General features: G+C 38.7%; 1 protein-coding gene across 3 annotated transcripts in view; it reads left to right on the top strand.

Moving 5' to 3' along the window:
* The window catches only part of LOC126236316 (dynein regulatory complex subunit 6-like), a 177342-nt gene that overhangs the window by 130151 nt on the left and 34722 nt on the right, over positions 1–12469 (top strand). The window lies entirely within an intron of this gene.

The raw sequence follows: 12469 nt of genomic DNA, 5'->3' as shown, positions 1-12469 counted from the left end.
CATCTTTTGTAAGTAAGCATGTTGGCTCCATAGTAAAGATGCTGCACTTGCTTTTAGAAGGAATAAGTTTCTAATACCTTTCAGGCCATTCAGGTTTGGTTTTTCTGTTGTTCCTATTACTCACTCAGTCAAGCACATGTGATTCTCCTGAAATAGTCATGGTCAGTTTCCTGCCTCATGCTTGTCCTCTTCCAGTTTACTCTCTCTCTCTCTCTCTCTCTCTCTCTCTCTCTCTCTCTCTCTCTCTCTCTCTCTCTCTGGAAAAAAAAACTTACTTTGTGTTTCTGTAGACCGATTCTGTTACCTTAATCAACATTCCATTGCATGCAACACCTACTGGGCACCATGTTTTACCTTACCATTTTCCTATCTTTTGTCTAGACCTGTAGTCAGCAAGTTACTCTGTGGTATGTGACTAAGGGTATATGGTGTACCAAAGTCATCCCCCCGCCTCTTCCGGCACCCCTATTCCTAACTGTGCTGCTGCTACGTTCACAGGTGCGAGTCCTCTCTCTGGCATGGATGTGTGTGATGTCCTTAGGTTGGTTAGGTGTAACTAGTTCTAGGTCTAGGGGGACTGATGACCTCAGATGTTAAGTCCCATTGTGCTTAGAGCCATTTTCAACATTCTTATTGTTAGGAGATGGGTTCTGAAAAGAATGTATGTTAGCATTTCTCTGTACAGACCCAAATTTCTTGTGATTTTTGCTATTATGGCTGTTATGAGAGATCTATGTGTAAGGACATAAGTTTTTCTTGGCTTGTAGCGGAATGTGGGCTTTCAGAATTTGTGGTGATATGTTTCCGTGATGTAAAACACCTTTCTTGTAGTGTCTCCAGTGCAGTTTGCAGTTTTTGTATTCTCTATTGTTGCCTAAGCAAACCTGTGATGAAGCAACCAGTTCTTTTTTCACTCTCCATTAAACAAACTATGTGATGATAAAAACTGAACGAGAGTTCTGCACTCAACCTTCGTATACGAGTTGCACTTGCAGATGTCTATTTTTTCCCCGCAGTTGCATGAGTACATGTAGTTGCATGAGCACAAGTGTAATTGATGCCATTTACATTAACTCTCATCCGTAGCTCTTACTTTCACCCATTTTCCGGAATCTCCCAGTTCAGTTACAGCTGTCACTATTAGCACCATCCCTTAAATTTCCCCCCACATATCTCTAGTAATTGATTATATACGAACTTTACTGAAAAAACTGATTTTAAAAAGCAGAATGGGGAGCTTTTCTTTCTTGAAATGGGCTCACCCGTAAACGTGGATGATAAATGTGAAGTGAGATTATTTTCAGAAGCAGAAACTGATACAGCAGTTCAGTGCAAAAAAAAAAAAAAAAAAAAAAAAAAAAAAAAAAAAAAAAAAAAAAAAACCACACTTGATGTTGATATTTTAGTCTGATGCTGGATGATAATTTATCTACTTTTTTTTATTAACTTCATGTTCTGTGGATCCATGTTGAGAGAGTGTTACTCAGATATAGAATGCGTCACGTTACAAATTTTACATGAGTAAGTGCATATATTACTTTACAGCCAGATGTCTACAGCAATAATTACCCGAATAATCAAATATTAATGACCATGCATTATGTTAATAACAATTACAAACTTTTACTGATGTTGTGATATGCAATACTATATTGGCAGCAAGGAGTTCATTATGTCATCGTATGTACAAGTGCTCTCGTATTACAGTAATGGTACTCGCATATTTTAAGGTGCAGTGTGTAGGTCATTACTGATACCTCATAACTTACGAACTATTACCAGCAACATATCCCATATCATTCCTTCTTATCTGTGAAGTGTTAAATGATACTGGAAATTCCTTTTTGCCTTAGGACTTTTACAAAACATAATGTTTTAGCCTTTTTAAAATTTCTACAGGGGACCACCACCAAATATGACACAAGCTTGTAGGGAATTGTGTATCTTGATGTTGAGTAATTTTTTCCTTTGTGTACTGAGCAGAGACATTTTTATCTGTATAAATCCTGTTTTTGTGTAACATCAAGGCAGTCATGCCACTGACGCACCATGTTCAAGGTACCCGTTTCATGAAACACTGTGTCCTGCTGCGTGAACAAGTCCATAACTGCCTGCTGCACATCCTCGTCCAACAGGAATTGTCAACGCTTTTTCAAGGGGCTGCAGGCATGATAATCACATGGGAAGAGATAGACTATAGATCAGATGGTCAAGCATCTCCCACTTGAGTTGGCCTAATTCTGTCTTACTACATTTTTGGTATGGGAGTGTGCATTATCAAGAAGAAGCAGCACCCTTTGTCACAGTTTTGCCAGATGTTTCACCTTAATTGTACATATTAATTTCTCCAGTGTCGCGCAGCACCATTCCCCGGTGATGTAGACACCACGTTCCTTGAAATGAATAAGCCCTGGTAATCAAAGAACAGACTGAACATCACCTTTCGGACAGATGGCTGCCTCTTGAACCTCTTGGGATGAGGGGACAATGGATGACACCACTGCATCATCGGCACTTGCAAGCCATTTCCCAGTGGTGGCACCAGCTTTAGTCTCGTGCAACAATACACTCTAGAAACTTTTTGCCCTCAATATTGAAACTCATCAGATGCTTCAGGTAGTCAGCCATTCAGCTTTATGTGCTGCCCAGGGTATCCATTAACTGCAGATCTTATGGTAGCCTAACTCCTGCTGGATAATGTGTTGCAAACTACCAAAACCAATATTGAGAGCCTTTTAGAGTGCACAAATGGTTATGCACTGGTCCGCTCAATTGCACCATTGACAGAGTGCTTGTTGTTGCCCACAGTGGATGAGGCTGGCCACCAGATCAGAAAGCAATTTGTGTTTAATCGTGACCAGCACGGAACTTATCGCACCATTTGGCAGACATGCTGCCTCGTGAAGTTTTTCATTCTCTCATGGATGTGTCCTGTGTTTGTCCTTTGGCAGCTAAGAAAAGAATAATGGTACATTGGTCTGGTTTGGACATATTTGCTAATAATGTTGCCATAGTTAATGTTATATAAAATGTAAAAGTCGGCCAACCGGTTGCACACAATTAAAAGGAAACACACACTTTAACCACTTTCTAAGGCTAAATCTGATGAAGATAGTCTTAGAACTATTGAAACCTGGTTAATGTGTGTTTATTTTTATTTATTTTATTATTTTTTTAATTGTGTGCAACTGGTTGGCTGGCTGTTACATTTTATATAATTGCATACATGGATGCTGAGTTTACAGCCACAAAATGTTTAAAATGGTTCATGTTTCTGCGTTTACTGCACACACATCGGAAAGACAAATGCTACACTAATCCATTGCCTACATGATACTGCTTATATACCTGCACTGGAGTCAAGCTATGTGGTATATATGCTGCAGCAACACTTAAACAGAAACTTTTTGATTGCCACTTACAGATAAATACAACTTTACTAACAAAAATAGCCCCCCCCTTCCACAATTTAATCATACTCTTGCACAGAAAGGAACAAAGCTATCCAGCCCTTGTGAATTAAAGGTGCTAAGGTTTAAAAAAAGAAATCGTGTTTGCTTGACAAATCCTTCTACTCCATAGATGACTTTGTAAATACATAACATGTGTGCTGTTGAGTTAAAGGTATTAAATTTTGATGTAGATTAAGTTGTTTTTTAAAAAAATCTATTTATGTAAATGGCCAGCTTGTAGCCATGTTTTCACAGAGGAAATGTATCTTATTTTTGAACCTGCTGACACTAACCCCATCATAGTGAGTTACTGTGAATGTAAATTGCGAAACATACAAAAACTAAAGTAAACAAACAGTAAAATTTTTCAAAACTTCCTGCCAGATTAAAACTGTGTGCCGGACCGAGGTTCGAACTCGGGACCTTCTGTTAAGTTTGGAAGCATAGGAGACGAGGTACTAGCAGAATTGAAGCTGTGGGGACGGGTCGTGATTCGTGCTTGGGTAGCTCAGTTGGTAGAGCACTTGCCCGCGAAAGGCAAAGGTTCCGAGTTAGTCTTGGTCCAGCACACAGTTTTAATCTGCCAGGAAGTTTCATATCAGCACTCTCTCCTCTGCAGAGTGAAAAACTAATTCTGGAGTAAAATTTTCTGCCACACAAGTTTCTCAAGGACGTAGACTTACACATTAAAAATAAGATTGATTGAATTCAGTCTCCAGCCGACATTGTATCAATACAATCAAATCAGACTTCTCCCAAGGATTCTGCAATATACTTTGTATGAAGCAATTTTTTAAATAAAATTTCAGGACTATGGTAGCTAAGTTATGTGCCAGTTTTAATTACTTCTAGCCGAGCACTACCAGAGCTGGGGGCCTTATTGTTTCATAAATCTATAATGCTGTGTAGTCACCACCTCTACAAAGAAAGGATATACTCTTAGATCATTTGCATGAGGTTAATCTAAACTATTTCCAGAATGAATTTCCACTGTGCAGGGGAATGTACACTGAATTGAAATGTCCTGTCAGATTAAAGCTGGACTCGAAATCGGGACCTTTGGTTTTGGTGGACAAGTGCTCTACAAACAGAGCTGTGCTAGCATGACTCAACTTGGCCTCACAGTTTTACATGTAAAATGTAGATATGTATATGGGAGAATCATGAAAAAAGAATAGAGATGGGGGCTATATATCCGAAGAACAGAATGGTTTTAGACCGGACACTCATATATTAATGGAGTATTCACATTACAGAATCTAATAAAGAAGAAATCCTTTGCCCACAAGAAATTGCTTGCCAGAGGGAGGCAGATCCACTAAGTCTTCATGGATTTGCAGAAGGCATATGCTATAGTGCCACAAAACAATCTGTAGACACGCATGAAGAATAGTGGTCTGTCAACTATTTACATCAAAGCAGTTAAACAGTACTATATGAACTGTGTAAGTGCTGTCAAAGTGAGAAATTCAGCGTCACTCTAGTTTCATGATACACTATTTAAAATCTATGTGGAGGATGCATTTAAAGCATGGAGAAACAAATGTGGAGGCAGTGGGAGTCACTGTGGGTGATGAAATCTTGTACACACTTCACTTCAATGATGACCAGGTGGTCATTGCAGGAGACCAGATTGATGCTGAGAACAAGCTTCAGAAGTTAAAAGAGGAACATGAAAGATGGGACACTATAATAAGCATGACAGAAACCAAAGATCAGAAAGTTGACAGTTCTGTAGAACATCTGGATGGTGAAGCTAATAAGATCAGGGTGTGTAAGTCATTTAAGTGCCTGGGAGTTATGATGTCATCAAACAGAAAAAGTGAAGATGACATAAATAATGAAATTGGTCTGGGCAGGAGGGCCATACAAAAATTGAACTCTGTCCTGTGGAATAACAAAAAGTACCAAACAGATGATATCATTCAGCTGTTGAAAACATCGTTATGTACAGAGCAGAAATGTCTGTAATAAACAACATTCAGAGAAAAAAGTTGCTTGTACTAAATGTGGACTCTGGAGGTGAAGTTGTGGCATCTCCAGCTGGACTGTGTACCAAATCCATCACAAGAGAGGCTGTGGGTGTCAGTAAATCAATAATAAACACCATAGAGATGAAACTCCTAAAATGGTTTGGAAGTCTAGAAAGGATGGTCGATTGTGTATTACCAAACAAAGTGTGGCAGTTGACCTCAGCAGAAAGTGTGGAGCTGGAGTCTTGAAGTCTGGGATGTCATTGATGCTGAAGGACTACAAGGAGGAGACCAGCACAATTGGAAGAAGTGGAAAATGGGAAGCAAGAAGTGGTGCCAGATTATGATGATGATAAGAAAATTTAGACATGTCATGTGACAAGGATTTTAAGTGCAATTGATGAATTTCAGAAATGGTTTTAGGATTTAGAGTTTTCAAGTCATACGTAATTTCTGCAATGGCAGGGTTGTAGATGGAGATTTTCACAGCAGGTGAAAACCTTCCACTGGTTTAACGATGTGACCCATAGTTCAGTCTCTTACAGGTGTAATGATAAGGTGGGTTTGGGTTTTAATAGTGTGAATGACATTTCTTCCTGTAAAGTAATTGGGAAGATAAAGTCTGCTCACCAGGCAGTAGCAGGAGAACACACATATAAAAAAGGTTTTAGGTACGCAAGCTTTCAGGGCCAGTGGCGCCTTCTTCCAGCAGAAGTTTTGAAGAGTAAGGAAGAGGGGCAAAGTAAAAGAACTGGAGAAGTTTAGGAAAAGGGACAGAGTTCAGAAAAGTCATCCAAAACCCTGGTCGGGAGACTTACCGGACGTGATGAGAAGGAAAGACTGTAACATTGATGTCCCAGTGAAGAAATCTCGTGCAGCTTGTTTTGTATTATCACAAAATTGGGGTGACAGTGTCGCGCATACGGTATGCAAGTTAGCACTGCAATCAGTAAAACAAAGGCATAATTGATTGGATTTTAGAAAAGCTGAGTAGTCGCAAACAAACAGGTGCTAGTTGTTTTTTGGTGCATTTACTCCAAAAGACATGGTTTTGGGCTCTGCCAATCATCAGATTTCCTGGTGTAAACAATGTAACAAATAATTATTTGTATATTGTCTTTCTTAAAAAAAGCTGTGATGTGTGTTTTAATGTGCTTATGTGCAGGCACACGAATTTACATTTGGTTGTTATTGTTTTGATTTTTAGTAAACATATTGTCATTTGCACAGCGGCATGTAGTAGTATGGTGCCCTCTTGCACCGCATGGTCTACTTAGAAAGTTAGAGTGCAATGAAGTAACAGTTTTTTATAGTCCTTTACAAGACCAACATTCCCAGTCTCCAAGTTTAAATTAGATGTAACACCTTTTGGTTCATGAATGTACGAGTAAGAAACAAGCTGTTAAGTTATTTTTGCTGTGAAATGTTATGTATTGGTTCTGACATTTAGTTCAATTTTACACTTTCTTGTTAACGTTTGGTGTTTTATAAAGAAAAGTATAATTAATTATTTGTTACATTGTTCACACGAGGAAATCTAATGATGGGAAGAGCCTGAAACATGTCATTTGCAATAAATGCACCAAAAACAACTAGCACCTGTTTCTTTGCAACTAACTGGCTTTTCTAAAATCCAGTCAGTTATATTAATAACAATGGTCACATACCTCTTGCGGTAGTTTCAGGCCAACATTAAAAAAACAAAGGTATTTTTTGTTGCAGTGAGATCTTTTCACAAAATTTCAGTCACCAACTTTCTCCTCAGAATGCAAAAATATTTTGATAACTCCCTCATACATACTAAGAAATGACCATTGTAATAAGAAAAATCAAAGGTTGCACAGAAATATTTAGGTGTTCAATTTTACCATGTGCTATTTGAGATTGGAACAGGAGAGAAATACTCTAAAGTGGTTTTATGAACCCTCTGCCAGGCAATTAAGTGTGAATTGCAGAATAGTCATATAGAGTCAGAATGGAGTTGAGACAAAATTGTAGTGATGAATTACTGGAAAAATACCAGGGAGTGCTCTCTGAACTGAAAGCAGTCATTCTGAATAGGAGAAGTAGGTAAAAGGCAGTATGGCTTCCCATTAAAAGTTAAATCTCTCAAATAGATTGAAGTTTAACTCATTCTTGCAAATTTATTGAGAACATGATGGCGTCCCTAGTACGGTTGATTTTATGTTATGTGCTCCAGCAGTGGAGGGAAAACATCTGAGTGTGATAGGTGTAATAAACCAGCAATCCAGTGGCTGAAAGCTACAGTGGAAGGAACAGGAAGTGGAAGGGCTGGTTAGAAGATCTGTCAATAGTAGAGGTAAGCGGATTAATAGGTAGTTCGTTCAAATGTATTTTACAATGTTGCTTTCGAAATGGAAAGAAGACTGTCTCAGTATCAGATTTGGGATGGGCGTTACAGTGTAGGATAATACTGTAAAGAGACAGAATGTGGTTCAGAAGTGTATATGCCAGGGCGGTGTATTTTTGTAGAGCTTTCACAATTTTCCAGTAATAACAGTGTCTGGTCCAGTTTGTCATGGACTAAGAAGTGTTGTAACTGGAAAATTTGGAAGCCTTGTGAAAGCTAAGCTGGAGCTCAGCATTTGTTTAGTAAAGTCACTAAGTAGAATACTATAGGCTGTGAAGGATTTCAGGAAAACTGTTTGAGATTGAGTCATGGCTAAGAGCAGAGGTCAGTACAGGTAGGAGGAACAAGAGTTCTAGCCAAAGTGTGGGAGGGTATACAGGATGCACGCAAAGATAGTAGTAGAGAAAGATAGGGAATAAATGTTATGGTAGGTGTGAGATTTGGGTATTACAAATGGAGAGAAAGGGTGTGGAGATATAACATAAACAGTTATAGTAACTATTATTATTGTCATAATTACAACAAAAACATTTCATAATAATTAAATGGATCAAATGCATAATTTTGAGTGGAGCACAAAAACATTTAAGTAAAGAAAACCAGAGTGGAAGAGTACTATGATGTCTCCATTTCCTGTTACATGCCAATGAAGAAAAATAATGTATAAATAGCACATACACCATAATGCTTGATAGTTCCACATCTACATTTACATACATTCTCTGCAAGCCACCATGTGGTGCGTGACAGAGTACCCTGTACCACTACTAGTCATTTTCTTTCCTGTTCCACTTGCAAATTGAGCAAGGGAAAAATGACTCTATGTGCCCCCATATGAGACCTAGTTGCTCGCATCATATCTTCATGGTCCTTACATGAAATGTATATTGGCAGCAGCAGAATGGATCTAGTCAGCTTCAAATGCCATTCTCTAAATTTTCCCAATAGTGGTCATCAAGAAGAATGCCGTCTTCACTCTAGGGATTACCATTTGAGTTCCTAAATCATCTCCACAATACTCTTGTGTTGTTTGAACCCACTGGTAAGAAATCTAAGAGCCCATCTCTGAATTGCTTCAATGTCTTCCTTTGATCCAACCTGGTGCTACAGTGGTATAAGTTGTTATTTGAGATGGCAACATGTCTGACTTCCTTCTACTATAGTGATGAAATATGTTCATGGAGAAATTTGATTTTAGTTACTAGTATGGAAAGGGATGCCTAATGTGCACAATTTTCTTTTCAAATCTATGTGCAGATATGATAGAAGAAATGTGAACACAGTCCATCAACAAGTGAGTGTCTATACTTGCACTGAAGAAGTCCTTTACACTTTGCTGTGGGCTCCAGATAATAATAGTTCCAGTCGACAATAGTCTCATGCCGGATCAAAAGAAGCTTGTTATAAAGTTCGTTATTCACTTAACTTATCTCCCAAGACCTGTCACTTGCAGAGTCGTTATGAGTCACTTTCATATTGTAAAGGGAGTTCTGGTTAACTGGTGTTATAAAAGTTTAGAAGAAATGTTAAAATACAGGAGAACTATTGAAAACATGATTACATGATTTCATAGCTCAAGGATAGGGAATACGATCACCCTTACAGCCCTCAACCTGCTGCAGTTTAAACGAAGTCCGATAGAAGAATTGGTGGTACTGCATAGCAGGACCACTGCATCAAGAATCGACAAAAAGGCAATTGTAAGTAGATATTCAAGGTAATTGACACTTCCGTTAATGTCAAGGTGACAGATCACTTCATGGAATAGGTACCTTCCTTAATGCTGACTACAGCCCAAATGAGACTGTACTGTTCATGTGTGGATCCCAAACACTTTAGCAGTAATCAAGACTAGGTCGCACTAGCATCCTATATGTGGTCTCCTTTACAGCTGAATCGCACTTTCCTAAATTCTCCTAATAAACCGAAGTCAACCATTTGCCTTTCCTACTACAATCCTCACATCTTCATTCCATTTAAAACTGCTTTCCAACATTATGCTCAGATATTTAAATGATGTGACTATGTCAAGCAGGATACTACTAATTATGTATCCAAACCTTAAGGGTTTGCTTTTCCTACCCATCCACATAGTTGTTTCAGGGTGAAAAGAAGCGTGTGCAACATTGGGAAACTAATACAAAAAAGGTGAAGCAGGCATAGACTTCATTTTATTAGTAGGTCACTGGTAAAATGCAATTAGACTACATATGAGATTGCTTCCAAAACACTCTAGCAACCCATTCTAGAATATTTCTCAGCTGTGCAGAACCCACACCAAATAGGGCTACCAGAAGACATAGAACATTTACAGAAAAGGGCACCTAGAATAGTCACTGGTTTTAGGAAAAAAGATAATTCAGTTGAGGTGGAGATGCACAATGTTTGATTGATCTGAAAATAATTTGTTGTCCGTCACAGTCACACTTATTTCAAACAAAATGACCAGTTTTAACCAGTGTAAGCTATCCTCAGATCATAACTCACATTGACTATGCAGTGGATGGAAACCACGGCATGTGTTTTCTTATCTGAGAAATATAGTTTCCACAGTGGTGGAGTTGAACCACTGAATGTGTTTTATGATCTGGGAATGACAGTGGTGGGACTGAACTACAGCATGTGTTTTATTATCTGGGGATGGTTGATGCCAGCCAAAACAAGTTCTTTTCCATTTGAAGCTAGTGTGACTGTGCCAGACAATACATTATTTTCAATCAGAGATCCATTTGGTACGTGTGAGAGCATTAAGGAAACACTGAAAAACCTCAACTGGCAGTTGACTGAAGATAGACTCAACCAGCCCCTGAAAACCTACTTAACAAAGTTTCAAAATCCCTATTAAGTGAGGAATTTAGGAATATATTACAGGTCCCTGCTCATCAAAAAGCTTCCACACTCCTTATGCAAATAGAACAGGAAGAAAATGCTAATATATGGTACAATGTGAAATACCTTCTGACATGCACCTGACACTGATTTGCAGAATATGGGAGTAGACACAAAAATGGGAAGTGGCAGCATAGAAAACAATGGGATGAAATGAATAGGCAACAGAAAGATAGAAGTAAGACAGCCATAAAAGATAACACAGGTTTGGAAGATATGAGGCTGGACTGTGAAATGAATTTGCATGGCTATAATGATGGCATAGAAGGGATCGTGGAGGCATAATGGCTTGCTTTGTCTACAATCTCCAGGTCTTTAGTGAATGCTAGGTAAGATCCATACACCTTCCAGTCATAGTAATTAAGGCAAGTTATCCACCATAGTGTATTAACTTAAAATGTAGTTCATACAGTTCATTTACATTATTTATCTCCATGAAGGAGATATTATCAAGGTGAAGGGTATGGCAGGAACTTATACTAGAGGTTATTTGTGTCGTCGTCAGACTAGAAACATTGTATGATTTCTAGTGCTTCCCCGCTATAGTTGACAGACGATATATTTTTTGATTTTGAGCTGGAATTTTCAACAAGATTGGATATTTATAGATGTATATATAATTAAAATTCCAATGTTTTATATCGGGTTTTAAATCATCAATTCTACAGGAAATAATGTAAAATTCTCTTAAAACTGAAGATGATTTTACATACTCTCAATAATTGTAGCTACTTTTTTTCTGTGCTGATATAAACTGAGAGTTAACCCCAATCATAGTAACTAATAAAATAAGATAAAATTCTAACAAGCACCATATAGAAATGGGAGGGGGGTGGGAGAAGAGTATTTAGGCGAACAAAGATTTAAGTGCAGTGTTACGGTGAGTTGAGAGGAAATATTAGATAACAAGTTCCCGTCTTCTAGGTTCAGTGAAACTGGTCTTAGGTGGGAGGCTTCCAGCTGCTCATGTATTACAGCAGACGCTTGGGTCTGTTTTGTCATGTGGAGCATGCTCAGCGATTGAGTACTGGACATTGCCAAGTTAAACAGTTGTTTTATGTCCACTCATATGTTCTGCCAAATTACCTCCACGAAACTGATGGGTGACACAAATTTACTCATATTTCTCTCTCCTTAGCATCACAACAGGTGGGTCTCCCTCATCCTGGGGTCTGAGTGATTTGCCCTTCTTTTTTAACCTTCCACCGAACTGCACCCCATCTCCAACCACACCTGCCAAGGACTGACCTGTTGGCTCCAAAAAGTAGGATAGTGTTGTGCAATTTGATATGTGTATTCACAGTACTGACAATACTGTTTGTGACAACTGCAACCAAGGAAGCATGTGATTACAATTAAATTTATTTCACAGGTTAGGAACATTACAATATAGAAATTATTTTAGAATTACAAAACTGTACATGTACTGTGACCATGAGAGAATTCTTAGTTTGGTGTAAAGCTGCCACATACTGCAGTCAGAGCTTGCAGATGTTGTGGCTTAGAATCAAAGAGAGACTGGATATCATGCTGGGGAATACAGTGCTGTGCAGTTTGCAGGGATGTCCACAAAACATCAGCACTGGTTGCAGGAGGATCAGAATGAACCAGACATGTTCAGTGGTTGACATGTCAGTGAATGTGCAGGTCAATGAAGCAGTGGCCCCCCTCGTTCATCGAAGAAGGCTGACACGTTCCTCCTACATGTGGCTTGCCATTGTCAAGCTGAAACATGGCCATTGGAGCTGTCTGCAGGAGGGGCAATGCCTCAAGCTCTAAAACTT

This window comes from Schistocerca nitens, chromosome 2 (assembly GCF_023898315.1).
Source record: "Schistocerca nitens isolate TAMUIC-IGC-003100 chromosome 2, iqSchNite1.1, whole genome shotgun sequence".
Taxonomy (NCBI): Eukaryota; Metazoa; Arthropoda; class Insecta; order Orthoptera; family Acrididae; genus Schistocerca; species Schistocerca nitens.
The sequence above is the reverse complement of the archived record's forward strand: the minus strand, read 5'-3'. Positions and strand labels throughout refer to the sequence as shown.